Here is a 20,100-nt window from a genome sequence, read left to right as displayed (position 1 = left end):
CTCATCTTCTAGTCTCTCATCTTCTAGTCTCTCATATTCTAGTCTCTACTCTTCTACTCTCTCATATTCTAGTCTCTCATCTTCTAGTCTCTCATCTTCTAGTCTCTCATCTTCTAGTCTCTCATCTTCTAGTCTCTCATCTTCTAGTCTCTCATCTTCTAGTCTCTCATCTTCTAGTCTCTCATCTTCTAGTCTCTCATCTTCTAGTCTCTCATCTTCTAGTCTCTCATTTTCTAGTCTCTCATCTTCTAGTCTCTCATCTTCTAGTCTCTCATCTTCTAGTCTCTCATCTAGTGTCACATCTTCTAGTCTCTCATCTTCTAGTCTCTCATTTTCTAGTCTCTCATCTTCTAGTCTCTCATCTTCTAGTCTCTCATCTTCTAGTCTCTCATCTTCTAGTCTCTCATCTTCTAGTCTCTCATCTTCTAGTCTCTCATCTTCTAGTCTCTCATCTTCTAGTCTCTCATCTTCTAGTCTCTCATCTTCTAGTCTCTCATCTTCTAGTCTCATCTTCTAGTCTCTCATCTTCTAGTCTCTCATCTTCTAGTCTCTCATCTTCTAGTCTCTCATCTTCTAGTCTCTCATCTTCTAGTCTCTCATCTTCTAGTCTCTCATCTTCTAGTCTCTCATCTTCTAGTCTCATCTTCTAGTCTCTCATCTTCTAGTCTCTCAGTCTCATCTTCTAGTCTCTCATCTTCTAGTCTCTCATCTTCTAGTCTCTCATCTTCTAGTCTCTCATCTTCTAGTCTCTCATCGTCTAGTCTCTCATCTTCTAGTCTCTCATCTTCTAGTCTCTCATCTTCTCTCAGTCTCTCATCTTCTAGTCTCTCATCTTCTAGTCTCTCATCTTCTAGTCTCTCATCTTCTAGTCTCTCATCTTCTAGTCTCTCATCTTCTAGTCTCTCATCTTCTAGTCTCTCATCTTCTAGTCTCTCATCTTCTAGTCTCTCATCTTCTAGTCTCTCATCTTCTAGTCTCTCATCTTCTAGTCTCTCATCTTCTAGTCTCTCATCTTCTAGTCTCTCATCTTCTAGTCTCTCATCTTCTAGTCTCTCATCTTCTAGTCTCTCATCTTCTAGTCTCTCATCTTCTAGTCTCTCATCTTCTAGTCTCTCATCTTCTAGTCTCTCATCTTCTAGTCTCTCATCTTCTAGTCTCTCATCTTCTAGTCTCTCATCTTCTAGTCTCTCATCTTCTAGTCTCTCATCTTCTAGTCTCTCATCTTCTAGTCTCTCATCTTCTAGTCTCTCATCTTCTAGTCTCTCATCTTCTAGTCTCTCATCTTCTAGTCTCTCATCTTCTAGTCTCTCATCTTCTAGTCTCTCATCTTCTAGTCTCTCATCTTCTAGTCTCTCATCTTCTAGTCTCTCATCTTCTAGTCTCTCATCTTCTAGTCTCTCATCTTCTAGTCTCTCATCTTCTAGTCTCTCATCTTCTAGTCTCTCATCTTCTAGTCTCTCATCTTCTAGTCTCTCATCTTCTAGTCTCTCATCTTCTAGTCTCTCATCTTCTAGTCTCTCATCTTCTAGTCTCTCATCTTCTAGTCTCTCATCTTCTAGTCTCTCATCTTCTAGTCTCTCATCTTCTAGTCTCTCATCTTCTAGTCTCTCATCTTCTAGTCTCTCACCTTTTAGTCTCTCATCTTCTAGTCTCTCATCTTCTAGTCTCTCATCTTCTAGTCTCTCATCTTCTAGTCTCTCATCTTCTAGTCTCTCATCTTCTAGTCTCTCATCTTCTAGTCTCTCATCTTCTAGTCTCTCATCTTCTAGTCTCTCATCTTCTAGTCTCTCATCTTCTAGTCTCTCATCTTCTAGTCTCTCATCTTCTAGTCTCTCATCTTCTAGTCTCTCATTTTCTAGTCTCTCATCTTCTAGTCTCTCATCTTCTTCTAGTCTCTCATCTTCTAGTCTCTCATCTTCTAGTCTCTCATATTCTAGTCTCTCATCTTCTAGTCTCTCATCTTCTAGTCTCTCATCTTCTAGTCTCTCATCTTCTAGTCTCTCATCTTCTAGTCTCTCATCTTCTAGTCTCTCATCTTGTAGTCTCTCATCTTCTAGTCTATCATCTTCTCGTCTCTCAGCTTCTGGTCTCTCATCTTCTAGTCTCTCATCTTCTAGTCTCTCATCTTCTAGTCTCTCATCTTCTAGTCTATCATCTTCTAGTCTCTCATCTTCTAGTCTCTCATCTTCTAGTCTCTCATCTTCTAGTCTCTCATCTTCTAGTCTCTCATCTTCTAGTCTCTCATCTTCTAGTCTCTCATCTTCTAGTCTCTCATCTTCTAGTCTCTCATCTTCTAGTCTCTCATCTTCTAGTCTCTCATCTTCTAGTCTCATCTTATCTTCTAGTCTCTCATCTTCTAGTCTCTCATCTTCTAGTCTCTCATCTTCTAGTCTCTCATCTTCTAGTCTCTCATCTTCTAGTCTCTCATCTTCTAGTCTCATCTTATAGTTTCTCATCTTCTAGTCTCTCATCTTCTAGTCTCTCATCTTCTAGTCTCTCATCTTCTAGTCTCTCATCTTCTAGTCTCTCATCTTCTAGTCTCTCATCTTCTAGTCTCTCATCTTCTAGTCTCTCATCTTCTAGTCTCTCATTTTCTAGTCTCTCATCTTCTAGTCTCTCATCTTCTAGTCTCTCATCTTCTAGTCTCTCATCTTCTAGTCTCTCATCTTCTAGTCTCTCATCTTCTAGTCTCTCATCTTCTAGTCTCTCATCTTCTAGTCTCTCATCTTCTAGTCTCTCATCTTCTAGTCTCTCATCTTCTAGTCTCTCATCTTCTAGTCTCTCATCTTCTAGTCTCTCATCTTCTAGTCTCTCATCTTCTAGTCTCTCATCTTCTAGTCTCTCACCTTTTAGTCTCTCATCTTCTAGTCTCTCATCTTCTAGTCTCTCATCTTCTAGTCTCTCATCTTCTAGTCTCTCATCTTCTAGTCTCTCATCTTCTAGTCTCTCATCTTCTAGTCTCTCATTTTCTAGTCTCTCACCTTTTAGTCTCTCATCTTCTAGTCTCTCATCTTCTAGTCTCTCATCTTCTAGTCTCTCATCTTCTAGTCTCTCATCTTCTAGTCTCTCATCTTCTAGTCTCTCATCTTCTAGTCTCTCATCTTCTAGTCTCTCATCTTCTAGTCTCTCATCTTCTAGTCTCTCATCTTCTAGTCTCTCATCTTCTAGTCTCTCATCTTCTAGTCTCTCATCTTCTAGTCTCTCATCTTCTAGTCTCTCATCTTCTAGTCTCTCATCTTCTAGTCTCTCATCTTCTAGTCTCTCATCTTCTAGTCTCTCATCTTCTAGTCTCTCATCTTCTAGTCTCTCATCTTCTAGTCTCTCATCTTCTAGTCTCTCATCTTCTAGTCTCTCATCTTCTAGTCTCTCATCTTCTAGTCTCTCATCTTCTAGTCTCTCATCTTCTAGTCTCTCATCTTCTAGTCTCTCATCTTCTAGTCTCTCATTTTCTAGTCTCTCATCTTCTAGTCTCTCATCTTCTAGTCTCTCATCTTCTAGTCTCTCATCTTCTAGTCTCTCATCTTCTAGTCTCTCATCTTCTAGTCTCTCATCTTCTAGTCTCTCATCTTCTAGTCTCTCATCTTCTAGTCTCTCATCTTCTAGTCTCTCATCTTCTAGTCTCTCATCTTCTAGTCTCTCATCTTCTAGTCTCTCATCTTCTAGTCTCTCATCTTCTAGTCTCTCATCTTCTAGTCTCATCTTCTAGTCTCTCATCTTCTAGTCTCTCATCTTCTAGTCTCTCATCTTCTAGTCTCATCTTCTAGTCTCATCTTCTAGTCTCTCATCTTCTAGTCTCTCATCTTCTAGTCTCATCTTCTAGTCTCTCATCTTCTAGTCTCTCATCTTCTAGTCTCTCATCTTCTAGTCTCTCATCTTCTAGTCTCTCATCTTCTAGTCTCTCATCTTCTAGTCTCTCATCTTCTAGTCTCTCATCTTCTAGTCTCTCATCTTCTAGTCTCTCATCTTCTAGTCTCTCATCTTCTAGTCTCTCATCTTCTAGTCTCTCATCTTCTAGTCTCTCATCTTCTAGTCTCTCATCTTCTAGTCTCTCATCTTCTAGTCTCTCATCTTCTAGTCTCTCATCTTCTAGTCTCTCATCTTCTAGTCTCTCATCTTCTAGTCTCTCATCTTCTAGTCTCTCATCTTCTAGTCTCTCATCTTCTAGTCTCTCATCTTCTAGTCTCTCATCTTCTAGTCTCATCTTCTAGTCTCTCATCTTCTAGTCTCTCATCTTCTAGTCTCTCATCTTCTAGTCTCTCATCTTCTAGTCTCTCATCTTCTAGTCTCATCTTCTAGTCTCTCATCTTCTAGTCTCTCACCTTTTAGTCTCTCATCTTCTAGTCTCTCATCTTCTAGTCTCTCATCTTCTAGTCTCTCATCTTCTAGTCTCTCATCTTCTAGTCTCATCTTCTAGTCTCTCATCTTCTAGTCTCATCTTCTAGTCTCATCTTCTAGTCTCATCTTCTAGTCTCATCTTCTAGTCTCTCATCTTCTAGTCTCTCATCTTCTAGTCTCTCATCTTCTAGTCTCTCATCTTCTAGTCTCTCATCTTCTAGTCTCTCATCTTCTAGTCTCTCATCTTCTAGTCTCTCATCTTCTAGTCTCTCATATAGGAAGGAAGGAGAGAAGGGAAGGAAGGAGAGGGAAGGAAAGGAGGTAGGGGAGGGAAGTAGGGACAGGGAGGGAAGTAGGGAGGGGGAGGAAGTAGGGAGGGGGAGGGAAGTAGGGAGGGGGGAGGGAAGTAGGGAGGGGGGAGGGAAGTAGGGAGGGGGGAGGGAAGTAGGGAGGGGGGAGGGAAGTAGGGAGGGGAAGGGAAGTAGGGACGGGGAGGGAGGTACAAAGTGAGAGTACGAACGAGGAGAGGTAGAGAGTACATGATAATGCATGGGAGATTTTTATGGCAGTGCATAAGAGTACTCATGTACATTATCATGTACATGAGTGTACATGATAATGCATGGGAGTACATGGGAGTACATTATAATGCGTAGGATACATAGCAATACATGAGAGTACATGATAATGCATGGGAGTACATGGGGAAGACATACACTGAAAGGACTCTAGAGTCCACATTGAGGTTGTCTACTCAGAGGAACTATCTACTTCCGTCTTGATTGACAACTATCGACTATTATCCAGGTAGTGTAGACAAGGATAGTGAAACAGAAGGCTCTCTCCCCAGTCTCCTGTCACTGTCACCATAACAACAGTGAAACTAACAGAAACATCTGTTTCTACTGTTGCTACTATTACTACTGTTACTACTATTACTACTACTATTACTCCAGCTGGTTGACGTCAGTACCAGCACAGTTCTAGTCCAGCTGGTTCTTACATTTGCAACATTGTGAGACAGATGGTGTCAGTATGATGGTATTATCTTGGTAAAGGATTATTTTTATATACGTTTGTGTTGCCTCTTCTACCTCGAGGTTTTATGTTATTATTTGTAGTGATGGAACCAATCAGTACTTCAGAGATGGAGGAGGGAAGATGGAGGGAGGGAGAGAGAGAAAGTGAGAGAGAGAGAGAGAGAGAGAGAGAGAAAGAGAGAAAGAGAGAGAGAGAGAGAGAGAGAGAGAGAGAGAGAGAGAGAGAGAGAGAGAGAGAGAGAGAGAGAGAGAGAGAGAGAGAAGAGTAGAGTAAGAGGAACATCAGAAACTAATCTCCCTCTCTACCTCTCCATCCATATTTTCATTCTCAGACCTTGAATGGTTTCAATTTTCAAGTTTTCGTCGGGCTTAGAAGCGTGGAGAGAGATGAGGGAGCTTTAATCATGGACTGAAAAATACATTCGAAGAATTATATTTTTTAAATGCAGATAAAATGACATGAAAGGTGAAACATACAGACCAAAAAGACACAGACACAGATAGACACAGACATAGACACAGACACAGATAGACACAGACAGACACAGACACAGATAGACACAGATAGACACAGACATAGACAGACACAGACAGACACAGACAGACATAGACAGACACAGACAGACACAGACTCAGACAGACACAGACAGACACAAACACAGACAGACACAGACAGACACAGACAGACATAGGCAGACGCAGAGAGACACAGACAGACACAGACAGACACAGACAGACATAGGCAGACACAGACAGACACAGACACAGACACAGATAGACACAGACGGACACAGACAGAGAAAAACTCAGACAGACAGAGAAAGACATAGAAAAACCCAGACAGACACAGACACAGCTTCAAGTATAGGTACGGTTCACAAGTCTACATTAAAGTCAAAGCAAAAATTAATATTTATATATTAGCGTATTTTATATCTAAACATATTTCATATAAAATTTAAATAGATTTTTATATATATTCACTGAGAAATTTTTATTTTATCCGCCAGAAATATATTTTATCCACCAGAAATATATTTTATCCACCAGAAATATATTTTATCCACCAGAAATATATTTTATCCGCCAGAAATATATTTTATCCACCAGAAATATATTTTATCCACCAGAAATATATTTTATCCACCAGAAATATATTTTATCCACCAGAAATATATTTTATCCGCCAGAAATATATTTTATCCACCAGAAATATATTTTATCCACCAGAAATATATTTTATCCACCAGAAATATATTTTATCCACCAGAAATATATTTTATCCACCAGAAATATATTTTATCCACCAGAAATATATTTTATCCACCAGAAATATATTTTATCCACCAGAAATATATTTTATCCACCAGAAATATATTTTATCCACCAGAAATATATTTTATCCACCAGAAATATATTTTATCCACCAGAAATATATTTTATCCACCAGAAATATATTTTATCCACCAGAAATATATTTTATCCACCAGAAATATATTTTATCCACCAGAAATATATTTTATCCACCAGAAATATATTTTATCCACCAGAAATATATTTTATCCACCAGAAATATATTTTATCCACCAGAAATATATTTTATCCACCAGAAATATATTTTATCCACCAGAAATATATTTTATCCACCAGAAATATATTTTATCCACCAGAAATATATTTTATCCACCAGAAATATATTTTATCCACCAGAAATATATTTTATCCACCAGAAATATATTTTATCCACCAGAAATATATTTTATCCGCCAGAAATATATTTTATCCACCAGAAATATATTTTATCCACCAGAAATATATTTTATCCACCAGAAATATATTTTATCCGCCAGAAATATATTTTATCCACCAGAAATATATTTTATCCACCAGAAATATATTTTATCCACCAGAAATATATTTTATCCACCAGAAATATATTTTATCAGCCAGAAATATATTTTATCCACCAGAAATATATTTTATCCACCAGAAATATATTTTATCCACCAGAAATATATTTTATCCACCAGAAATATATTTTATCCACCAGAAATATATTTTATCCACCAGAAATATATTTTATCCACCAGAAATATATTTTATCCACCAGAAATATATTTTATCCACCAGAAATATATTTTATCCGCCAGAAATATATTTTATCCACCAGAAATATATTTTATCCACCAGAAATATATTTTATCCACCAGAAATATATTTTATCCACCAGAAATATATTTTATCCACCAGAAATATATTTTATCCACCAGAAATATATTTTATCCACCAGAAATATATTTTATCCACCAGAAATATATTTTATCCGCCAGAAATATATTTTATCCACCAGAAATATATTTTATCCACCAGAAATATATTTTATCCACCAGAAATATATTTTATCCACCAGAAATATATTTTATCCACCAAAAATATATTTTATCCACCAGAAATCTATTTTATCCACCAGAAATATATTTTATCCACCAGAAATATATTTTATCCACCAGAAATATATTTTATTCACCAGAAATATATTTTCGATAAAGTGTACATGTGAGCTGCCACTTTATTGAGGCTCTTGCAGTAGATAGAGTTGAAACCTAGCCTCTGGCAAGGTCTTGGAGTGAGAAACAAAATCTTGGAGTGAGAAAGAGAACCTCCATCAGTCTTGTTAATGGAGTAGTGGAGGTCAGGGTTAGTGGAGCTCCAGCACTCCATTAGTAACTCCAGGAGTAACTGGGTACACCTGCTGAGGTGAGGCACACACCTGTACATGCACAACTGCACACACATCTGCACACATACCTGCACACACACCTGCACACACACCTGTACATGCACACCTGCACACACATCTGCACACATACCTGCACACACATCTGCACACACACCTGTACATGCACGCCTGCACACACTCCTGCACACATACCTGCACACACACCTGCACACATACCTGCACACACACCTGCACACACACCTATACATGCACACACATCTGCACACATACCTGCACACACACCTGCACACACACCTGTACATCCACACCTTCACACACATCTGCACACACCTGCACACACATCTGCACACACCTGCACACACACACCTGCACATACCTGCACACACACCTGCATACTTACCTGCACAAACACACCTGTACATACACACTTGCACACACATCTGCACACATACCTGCACACACACACCTGTACATGCACACCTGCACACACATCTGCACACACCTGCACACACACCTGCATACACCTGCACACACACCTGCACACATACCTGCACACACACCTGCACACATACCTGCACACACACACCTGCACACACACCTGTACATGCACACCTGCACACACACCTACACACATACCTGCACACACACCTGCACACATACCTGCACACACACACCTGCACACACACCTGTACATGCACACCTGCACACACCTGCACACATACCTGCACACACACCTGCACACACACCTGTACATACACACCTGCACACACACACCTGCACACACACACCTGCACATACCTGCACACACACCTGCATACATACCTGCACACACACACCTGCGCACATACCTGCACACACCTGCACACACACCTGTACATGCACACCTGCACACACGTCTGCACACATACCTGCACACACCTGCACACACACCTGCACACACACCTGCACACACACCTGCACACACCTGCACACACACCTGCACACACCTGCACATACCTGCACACACACCTGCATACACCTGCACATACCTGCACACACACCTGCATACACCTGCACACACCTGCACATACCTGCACACACACCTACATACACCTGCACATACCTGCACACACACCTGCACACACCTGCACACACCTGCACACACACCTGCACATACCTGCACACACACACACACCTGCACACACACTTGCACACACCTGCACACACACCTGCACACACCTGCACATACCTGCATACACCTGCACACACCTGCACACACACCTGCACACACACCTGCACACACACCTGCACACACACCTGCACACACACCTGCACACACACCTGCACACACCTGCACACATACCTGCACACACCTGCACATACTTGCATACACCTGCACGCACCTGCACATACCTGCACACACACCTGCACACACACCTGCACACACACCTGCACACCAACACCAGGACTTCACCTAAGTCATTACACACTCACTAACTTAACAAGAAACACCAGCAACTCCAGCAACCATTATGGTAATGCCATCAACATATTCATGGTAGGGGAGTGTGGTGTGGGTGTGGGGGTGTTGGGGTGGGGAGTGTGGTGTGGGTGTGAGGGTGTTGGGGTGGGGAGTGTGGTGTGGGTGTGGGGGTGTTGGGGTGGGGAGTGTGGTGTGGGTGTGAGGGTGTTGGGGTGGGGAGTGTGGTGTGGGTGTGGGGTGTTGGGGTGGGGAGTGTGGTGTGGGTGGGCGGGTGCTGGGGTGGGGAGTGTGGTGTGGGTGTGGGGGTGTTGGGGTGGGGAGTGTGGTGTGGGTGTGAGGGTGTTGGGGTGGGGAGTGTGGTGTGGGTGTGGGGGTGTTGGGGTGGGGAGTGTGGTGTGGGTGTGAGGGTGTTCGGGTGGGGAGAGAGGTGTGGGTGTGGGGGTAATATGGGTGGAGGAGAGAGGTGTGGGTGTGGGAGTGTTATGGGTGGGAGAGAGGTGTGGGTGTTGGGGTGGGGAGAGAGGTGTGGGTGTGGGGGCGTTGGGATGAGGAGAGAGGTGTGGGTGTTCGGGTGTTATGGGTGGGGGAGAGAGGTGTGGGTGTTCGGGTGTTATGGGTGGGGGAGAGGGGGGTTGTACCCCCCTACCTCCCCCACCTACCTTTCCAACATTCAATCGTTCCCTCTCATTTATTTCTCCTTTTCATTTCTCTCTTGCAGTAAAAACAACAGTGACAACAGCAGCAGTGACAACAGCAGCGACAACGACAGCAGCAGTGACAACAAGTGACAACAACAGTGACAACAATAACAGTGACAACAACAGCAGTGACAGCAACAGTGACAGCAGCAGTGACAACAACAGTGACAACAACAGTGACAACAATAACAGTGACAACAACAGCAGTGACAGCAACAGTGACAGCAGCAGTGACAACAAGTGACAACAACAGTGACAACAATAACAGTGACAACAACAGCAGTGACAGCAACAGTGACAGCAGCAGTGACAACAAGTGACAACAACAGTGACAACAATAACAGTGACAACAACAGCAGTGACAGCAACAGTGACAGCGGCAGTGACAACAACAGTGACAACAACAGTGACAACAATAACAGTGACAACAACAGCAGTGACAGCAACAGTGACAGCAGTTACCATTACTAACAAGTACCGTCAACATAAACTGTGATGTGCTATCTGATATTCTCTCTCTCTCTCTCTCTCTCTCTCTCTCTCTCTCTCTCTCTCTCTCTCTCTCTCTCTCTCTCTCTCTCTCTCTCTCTCTCTTCCGTCATGGTCAGGATAAGATAAACCATGAAATAAGTTAGGTAGCTATCAGGAAGGAAGAGAAGGGAAGGAAGGAGAGGGAGGGGAAGGAAAGTAGGGAGGGGGGAGGGAAGTAGGGACGGGGAGGGAAGTAGGGAGGGGGGAGGGAAGTAGGGAGGGGGGAGGGAAGTAGGGAGGGGGGAGGGAAGTAGGGAGGGGAAGGGAAGTAGGGACGGGGAGGGAGGTACAAAGTGAGAGTACGAACGAGGGAGAGGTAGAGAGTACATGATAATGCATGGGAGTACATGGCAGTGCATAAGAGTACTCATGTACATTATCATGTACATGAGTGTACATGATAATGCATGGGAGTACATGGGAGTACATTATAATACGTGGGAGTACATAGCAATACATGAGAGTACATGATAATGCATGGGAGTACATGGGGAAGACATACACTGAAAGGACTCTAGAGTCCACATTGAGGTTGTCTACTCAGAGGAACTATCTACTTCCGTCTTGATTGACAACTATCGACTATTATCTACGTAGTGTAGACAAGGATAGTGAAACAGAAGGCTCTCTCCCCAGCCTCCTGTCACTGTCACCATAACAACAGTGAAACTAACAGAAACATCTGTTTCTACTGTTGCTACTATTACTACTGTTACTACTATTACTACTACTATTACTCCAGCTGGTTGACGTCAGTACCAGCACAGTTCTAGTCCAGCTGGTTCTTACATTTGCAACATTGTGAGACAGATGGTGTCAGTATGATGGTATTATCTTGGTAAAGGATTATTTTTATATACGTTTGTGTTGCCTCTTCTACCTCGAGGTTTTATGTTATTATTTGTAGTGATGGAACCAATCAGTACTTCAGAGATGGAGGAGAGAAGATGGAGGGAGGGAGAGAGAGAAAGTGAGAGAGAGAGAGAGAGAGAGAGAGAGAGAGAGAGAGAGAGAGAGAGAGAGAGAGAGAGAGAGAGAGAGAGAGAGAGAGAGAGAGAGAGAGAGAGAAAGAGAGATAGAGACAGACAGACAGAAAAGTGAAGAAAGCAATATAGGAGTAGATAAAAGTAGATAAGAGTTTTATACTGTCTATCTAGTCTCTTCTCCTTCCCTCTGTTCTTTCCTCCACGCCCTTCCTTCCTTCCTTCACGCCCTTCCTTCCTTCCTTCACGCCCTTCCTTCCTTCCTTCCTTCACGCCCTTCCTTCCTTCCTTCACGCCCTTCCTTCCTTCCTTCACGCCCTTCCTTCCTTCCTTCACGTCCTTCCTTCCTTCCTTCACGCCCTTCCTTCCTTCCTTCACGCCCTTCCTTCCTTCCTTCACGCCCTTCCTTCCTTCCTTCACGCCCTTCCTTCCTTCCTTCACGCCCTTCCTTCCTTCCTTCACGTCCTTCCTTCCTTCACGTCCTTCCTTCCTTCCTTCACGCCCTTCCTTCCTTCCTTCACGCCCTTCCTTTCTTGCTTCACGCCCTTCCTTCCTTCCTTCACGCCCTTCCTTCCTTCCTTCACGCCCTTCCTTCCTTGCTTCACGCCCTTCCTTCCTTGCTTCACGCCCTTCCTTCCTTCCTTCACGCCCTTCCTTCCTTCCTTCACGCCCTTCCTTCCTTCCTTCACGTCCTTCCTTCCTTCCTTCACGCCCTTCCTTCCTTCCTTCACGCCCTTCCTTCCTTGCTTCACGCCCTTCCTTCCTTCCTTCACGCCCTTCCTTCCTTCCTTCACGCCCTTCCTTCCTTCCTTCACGCCCTTCCTTCCTTCCTTCACGCCCTTCCTTCCTTCCTTCACGCCCTTCCTTCCTTCCTTCACGCCCTTCCTTCCTTCCTTCACGCCCTTCCTTCCTTCCTTCACGCCCTTCCTTCCTTCCTTCACGCCCTTCCTTCCTTGCTTCACGCCCTTCCTTCCTTCCTTCACGCCCTTCCTTCCTTCCTTCACGCCCTTCCTTCCTTCCTTCACGCCCTTCTTTCCTTCCTTCACGCCCTTCCTTCCTTCCTTCACGCCCTTCCTTCCTTCCTTCACGCCCTTCCTTCCTTCCTTCACGCCCTTCCTTCCTTGCTTCACTCCCTTCCTTCACGCCCTTCCTTCACGCCTTTCCTTCACTTCCTTCACCACAGTCACACACGAGAAGTCATCTGCTTAATATCGCGTTATCAGCCGCCCGGAAATTTGAGGCCCTAATGATGAGACTATTACGAGGTGGTGGTAGTTGTGGTAGTTGTGGTGGTGGTGGTGGTAGTGGTGGTGGTAGCTGTGGTAGTGGTGGTGGTGGTAGTTGTGGTAGTGGTGGTGATAGTTGTGATAGTGGTGGTGGTGGTAGTTGTGGTAGTGGTGGTGATAGTTGTGGTAGTGGTGGTGGTAGTTGTGGTAGTGGTGGTGGTGGTAGTTGTATTAGTGGTGGTGATAGTTGTGGTAGTGGTGGTGGTAGCTGTGGTAGTGGTGGTGGTGGTAGTTGTGGTAGTGGTAGTGGTGGTAGTTGTGGTAGTAGTGGTGGTAGTTGTAGTAGTGATGGTGGTGGTAGTTGTGGTAGTAGTGGTGGTAGTTGTAGTAGTGATGGTGGTGGTAGTTGTGGTAGTGATGGTGGTAGCGGTGGTGGTAGTGGTGGTGGTAGTGGTGGTGGTGGTGGTAGTGGTGGTGGTACTTGTGGTAGTGGTGGTAGTTGTAGTAATGGTGGTGATAGAGGTGGTGGTAGTTGTGGTAGTGGTGGTGGTAGTGTTGGCAGTGGCAGTGGTGATAGTGGTGGTGCTAGAGGTGATGGTGCTAGTGGTGGTGGTGCTAGTGGCGGTGGTGCTAGCGGTGGTGTCTGCTGTGACAAACATTCACCTTACATCTCACACAACCACAGCCCCTCCCAACATCTTACTCCACATTAAGTCACAGTGGATCACTGTCACTCTCAGTGAGTGCATCACTGGAGTGCCGGTCGACTTGTTCTGGAGGAACTACTTGTTCAGGGTGAGGGAGGGTGGCACCAGAGTAGTCTACCTCGCAGGTAGGTGGCAGAACTGGACCCGTCAGACCCTCAAGAGCCTCCAGCTGGTGTTATCAAGCTGGAACCTGTCCTCTCTGTGGCTGCTTGTACCTAGCAACAGTGACAGTTATCAATATTATCAATAATATCCATATTATCAGTAATATCAATATTATCTACCGTGTGAAGATAGGTAAGCTAGGCAAATATTTGAAAATTAAATAGGTAAATATTTATGAGTGGAGAGACAGAGAGAGAGAGAGAGAGAGAGAGAGAGAGAGAGAGAGAGAGAGAGAGAGGATGGGACAAAATAGAGTGACTTCGAGAGTGTATAAATCTGTTGTGGAGGGAAGGCGAGGTAGGAGTCAGCCTAGGAATGGTTGGAGGGAGGGGATAAAGGGGGTTTTGTGAGGAGGGGCTTGGACTTCCAGAAAGCATGCGTGAGCGTATTTGATAGGGTTGAATGGAGACAAATGGTTTTTAGGACTTGAGGTGCTGTTGGAGTGTGATCAAAGTAACATTTATGAAGGGGTTCAGAGAAACCGGCAGGCCGGACTTGAGTCCTGGAGATGGGAAGTACAGTGCCTGCACTCTGAAGGAGGGGTGTTAATGTTGCAGTTTAAAAACTGTAGTGTAAAGCACCCTTCTGGCAAGACAGTGATGGAGTGAATGATATTTTTTTTTTTCGGGCCACCCTGCCTTGGTGGGAGACGGCCGATGTGTTAATAATAAATAAATAAATAAATAAATAAATAAATATATATATATATATATATATATATATATATATATATATATATATATATTTATTTATATATATATATATATCGAATTACTTGGTGTGCGCTAAACTCGTATGGGTCATAAAGATCTTAGAGGAAACTGTGAGGCTGGAAAGATTGATCCAAGGAAGTGGAAGTGAGTAGCTCCAGTTACTTATATCAAGTGTATATACACCGAGAGGTGTGTATATCTTATTGTATATACACCGAGAGGTGTGTATATCTTAGTATATATACACCGAGAGGTGTGTATATCTTAGTGTATATACACCGAGAGGTGTATATATATATATATATATATATATATATATATATATATATATATATATATATATATATATATATGTATATATATATTAGTGTATATAGACCGAGAGGTGTGTATATCTTAGTGTATATACACCGAGAGGTGTGTATATATATTAGTGTATATACACCGAGAGGTGTATTTATCAGTGTATGTACACTGAGAGTTTAGGTTAACTCGTGCGTAAGGTGTGACAGTGATCATGACTGGTGGTGTACAGGTGACATGCAGCCTTAATGACTGTGGCATGCAAAGAGTACGTAACCTTTATTCGGCGCATGTACACACCCTCATTTACAGGCTATCTCCCTCAACCAGCGAACCAGGGGACTGAGGGTTGACGATGGGGCCCCGTCGTTCAACCAGTACCCAGGTTCCTGCCAATGAGAAGATGGTTTTGTCAATCGCAGAGGTTATGTGGGTACCACTCTCCTGTCTGCCCTTGTCATTCCCATTCTAGAGCTGGTGGAAGCACGGTCTGCTCTCTAGTGGCTTCTATTCTGCCATGCTTACCGTGGAGTGCACTAATACCTATCACTGTACATAGTGTATATAGTGTACATACTTCTGTTCTAAACTGGTGAAGGATAATATGTCAAATGTTTTCTGCTGTGTATATTTTGTTCCCTTTACACCCAGGATAACAGGCCTTTGGGACTCCTGGGTTGTAATAATGACCCTTAATGAATCATTACGAGACGCAATTAACAAGTTCAGTAGCACAGTGCCAGCACTCCCAGGCATCATGCCAGCGAAATAGGATAAGATTTTGTTGGGATTTTTAACCACGGAGGGCTAGCCATCCCAGAATAACCCTGGAGTTTACCTGGAGAGAGTTTCGGGGGTCAACGCCCCCGCGGCCCGGTCTGTGACCAGGCCTCCTGGTGGATCAGCGCCTGATCAACCAGGCTGTTGCTGCTGGCTGCACGCAAACCAACGTACGAGCCACAGCCCGGCTGATCAGGAACTGACTTTAGGTGCTTGTCCAGTGCCAGCTTGAAGACTGCCAGGGGTCTGTTGGTAATCCCCCTTATGTGTGCTGGGAGGCAGTTGAACAGTCTCGGGCCCCTGACACTTATTGTATGGTCTCTTAACGTGCTAGTGACACCCCTGCTTTTCATTGGGGGGATGGTGCATCGTCTGCCAAGTCTTTTGCTTTCGTAGTGAGTGATTTTCGTGTGCAAGTTCGGTACTAGTCCCTCTAGGATTTTCCAGGCGTATATAATCATGTATCTCTCCCTCCTGCGTTCCAGGGAATACAGGTTTAGAAACCTCAAGCGCTCCCAGTAATTGAGGTGTTTTATCTCCGTTATGCGCGCCGTGAAAGTTCTCTGTACATTTTCTAGGTCGGCAATTTCACCTGCCTTGAAAGGTGCTGTTAGAGTGCAGCAATATTCCAGCCTAGATAGAACAAGTGACCTGAAGAGTGTCATCATGGGCTTGGCCTCCCTAGTTTTGAAGGTTCTCATTATCCATCCTGTCATTTTTCTAGCAGATGCGATTGATACAATGTTATGGTCCTTGAAGGTGAGATCCTCCGACATAATCACTCCCAGGTCTTTGACGTTGGTGTTTCGCTCTATTTCGTGGCCAGAATTTGTTTTGTACTCTGATGAAGATTTAATTTCCTCATGTTTACCATATCTGAGTAATTGAAATTTCTCATCGTTGAACTTCATATTGTTTTCTGCAGCCCACTGAAAGATTTGGTTGATGTCCGCCTGGAGCCTTGCAGTGTCTGCAATGGAAGACACTGTCATGCAGATTCGGGTGTCATCTGCAAAGGAAGACACGGTGCTGTGGCTGACATCCTTGTCTATGTCAGATATGAGGATGAGGAACAAGATGGGAGCGAGTACTGTGCCTTGTGGAACAGAGCTTTTCACCGTAGCTGCCTCGGACTTTACTCTGTTGACGACTACTCTCTGTGTTCTGTTAGTGAGGAAATTATAGATCCATCGACCGACTTTTCCTGTTATTCCTTTAGCGCGCATTTTGTGCGCTATTACGCCATGGTCACACTTGTCGAAGGCTTTTGCAAAGTCTGTATATATTACATCTGCATTCTTTTTGTCTTCTAGTGCATTTAGGACCTTGTCGTAGTGATCCAGTAGTTGAGACAGACAGGAGCGACCTGTTCTAAACCCATGTTGCCCTGGGTTGTGTAACTGATGGGTTTCTAGATGGGTGGTGATCTTGCTTCTTAGGACCCTTTCAAAGATTTTTATGATATGGGATGTTAGTGCTATTGGTCTGTAGTTCTTTGCTGTTGCTTTACTGCCCCCTTTGTGGAGTGGGGCTATGTCTGTTGTTTTTAGTAACTGAGGGACGACCCCCGTGTCCATGCTCCCTCTCCATAGGATGGAAAAGGCTCGTGATAGGGGCTTCTTGCAGTTCTTGATGAACACAGAGTTCCATGAGTCTGGCCCTGGGGCAGAGTGCATGGAGGGTTAGTCACCCAGGATAACCCTGGAGGGTTAGTCACCCAGGATAATCCCGGATTACCTGGAGACCTGGAGAGAGTTTCGGGGGTCAACGCCCCGGTTAGTCACCCAGGATAACCTGACATCGTCAGGGCCATCCCGGCTGACACTGCAGCACTAAGGTAAGAAGAACTACCATACACAACCATCCACACCAGCTATCCAGTTCTGTGTTGGCCCGGAGCTGCACATCAACTGAACAACAGCGGCAGTAAATGCGAGAATAGCTTTCAGGAATATCGACAAAGAATAATTCACAGCACTGTGTATGACGTATGTCAGGGTCGTGTTGGAGTATGCAGCACCAGTGTGGAACCCCACACCTGTTGAAGCATACGTAGAAGATAGAAAAAGTGCAAAGATTTGGAACAAGACTAGTCCCAGAGCTAAGACGTATTAGTTATGAGCAGCAATTACAGTGGCAAAGCCTCATGACATTACATGACAGAAAGACCAAGGGTGACATGTTTACGGCCTAGAAAATACTGAGAGGATTTGCCAGGCGGGTCTGAGGTACACAAGGGCACAGCTGAAAGTTAAAAACACAGATAAGTCACAGAGATATTAGGAAAAAAATCTTTAGCCTTAGAATGCTCAGGAAGTGGATTGACGTCGATAATGAAGTGGTTAAAGCAGGATCCATACATAGTATTAAGAATAGGTATGATAGGGCTCATGCAGCCAGGAGAATGAACCCATTAACAGCCAACGAAGAGGCGAAACAAGAAGCTAATACTTCAAAAGTGAGTCGAGTTAGGCGAGTACACAGTACACTTATCAGGTAAGTCAAGATAAGAGAGGACTTTATCTAGCACCTCTGCCACATTTAATGAGATCCCTGACACCTGTCCCAGCCAGTCAACATCATTATCACAACTACCACAATGGTGGTAGTTATGGTAATGATGTTGTTGTTATGTGTGTTATTCATCAGCTTGTGGGTATTGTATACTCATGATCACTGATGATGAATAACGTCAAGGTTATTAATAGTGAGTAAGCAAGACAAACACTTCTTACTCTGATTCTAACTTATACAAGATCATGACTGACAATGTTTGTCTGTCAGTTTCCTGAGTAATATTGGCCATAGTTTTAAGAGGGTTTAGCCGCCTTAGACAAGAGGTTTTTAGTGAGGTGATAAAAACATTTCCTTCCACGTCATTTGGCAGTGTTAGAGAAGACAGTGAAGTTGAACCACTTAACGTAATGTTGTAAGGGGAACTACGCAGGTAGACGCTACTGTGTGATGGCAACACGTCAGAGTGAAGGTTATCAGTCTGATGTAACGAGAGAAAATTGAAACCATGTGAAGTGGTCAGCTGTCAGGACAAGTGACAGTGTATTGGAGAGTGCTTGTTACAAGCCAACTGTCAGGACGAGTGACAGTGTATTGGAGAGTTCTTGTTACAAGCCAGCTGTCAGGACGAGTGACAGTGTACTGGAGAGTGCTTAATACAAGCCAGCTGTCAGGACGAGTGACAGTGTACTGGAGAGTGCTTAATACAAGCCAGCTGTCAGGACAAGTGACAGTGTATTGGAGAGTTCTTGTTACAAGCCACCTGTCAGGACGAGTGACAGTGTATTGGAGAGTTCTTGTTACAAGCCAACTGTCAGGACGAGTGACAGTGTACTGGAGAGTGCTTGTTACAAGCCGACTGTCAGGACGAGTGACAGTGTACTGGAGAGTGCTTGTTACAAGCCAGCTGTCAGGACGAGTGACAGTGTACTGGAGAGTGCTTGTTACAAGCCAGCTGTCAGGACGAGTGACAGTGTACTGGAGAGTGCTTAATACAAGCCAGCTGTCAGGACGAGTGACAGTGTACTGGAGAGTGCTTAATACAAGCCAGCTGTCAGGACAAGTGACAGTGTATTGGAGAGTTCTTGTTACAAGCCACCTGTCAGGACGAGTGACAGTGTATTGGAGAGTTCTTGTTACAAGCCAACTGTCAGGACGAGTGACAGTGTACTGGAGAGTGCTTGTTACAAGCCGACTGTCAGGACGAGTGACAGTGTACTGGAGAGTGCTTGTTACAAGCCAGCTGTCAGGACGAGTGACAGTGTACTGGAGAGTGCTTGTTACAAGCCAGCTGTCAGGACGAGTGACAGTGTACTGGAGAGTGCTTGTTACAAGCCAGCTGTCAGGACGAGTGACAGTGTACTGGAGAGTTCTTGTTACAAGCCAACTCTCAGGACGAGTGACAGTGTACTGGAGAGTGCTTGTTACAAGCCAGCTGTCAGGACGAGTGACAGTGTACTGGAGAGTGCTTGTTACAAGCCAGTTGTCAGGACGAGTGACAGTGTACTGGAGAGTTCTTGTTACAAGCCGACTGTCAGGACGAGTGACAGTGTACTGGAGAGTGCTTGTTACAAGCCAGCTGTCAGGACGAGTGATGCTAGCAATATCAACAAGTAAGAACCCAGGCAAGTCCACTGAGTTCTATCATAATTAAGGTAGAAATTTAATAAGACGCATAAGTAAACACAAGGATATATATATTAGAAAAACCTTCCAGTAAAAATGACAGAGTATATACAAGACTGAGAGTGAGGTGTGAGTGGCACATTGTGACCTGAAGTCACCTTCGTGACCTGAAGTCACCTTGGTGACCTGAAGTCACCTTGGTGACCTGAAGTCACCTTGTGTAATACCTCACTCTCAGATCTGTTTGTGTGGGCGGAACGTAGTCAATGAAAGATCA

Source organism: Cherax quadricarinatus, chromosome 61 (assembly GCF_038502225.1).
Source record: "Cherax quadricarinatus isolate ZL_2023a chromosome 61, ASM3850222v1, whole genome shotgun sequence".
Lineage (NCBI taxonomy): Eukaryota > Metazoa > Arthropoda > Malacostraca > Decapoda > Parastacidae > Cherax > Cherax quadricarinatus.
The sequence above is the reverse complement of the archived record's forward strand: the minus strand, read 5'-3'. Positions refer to the sequence as shown.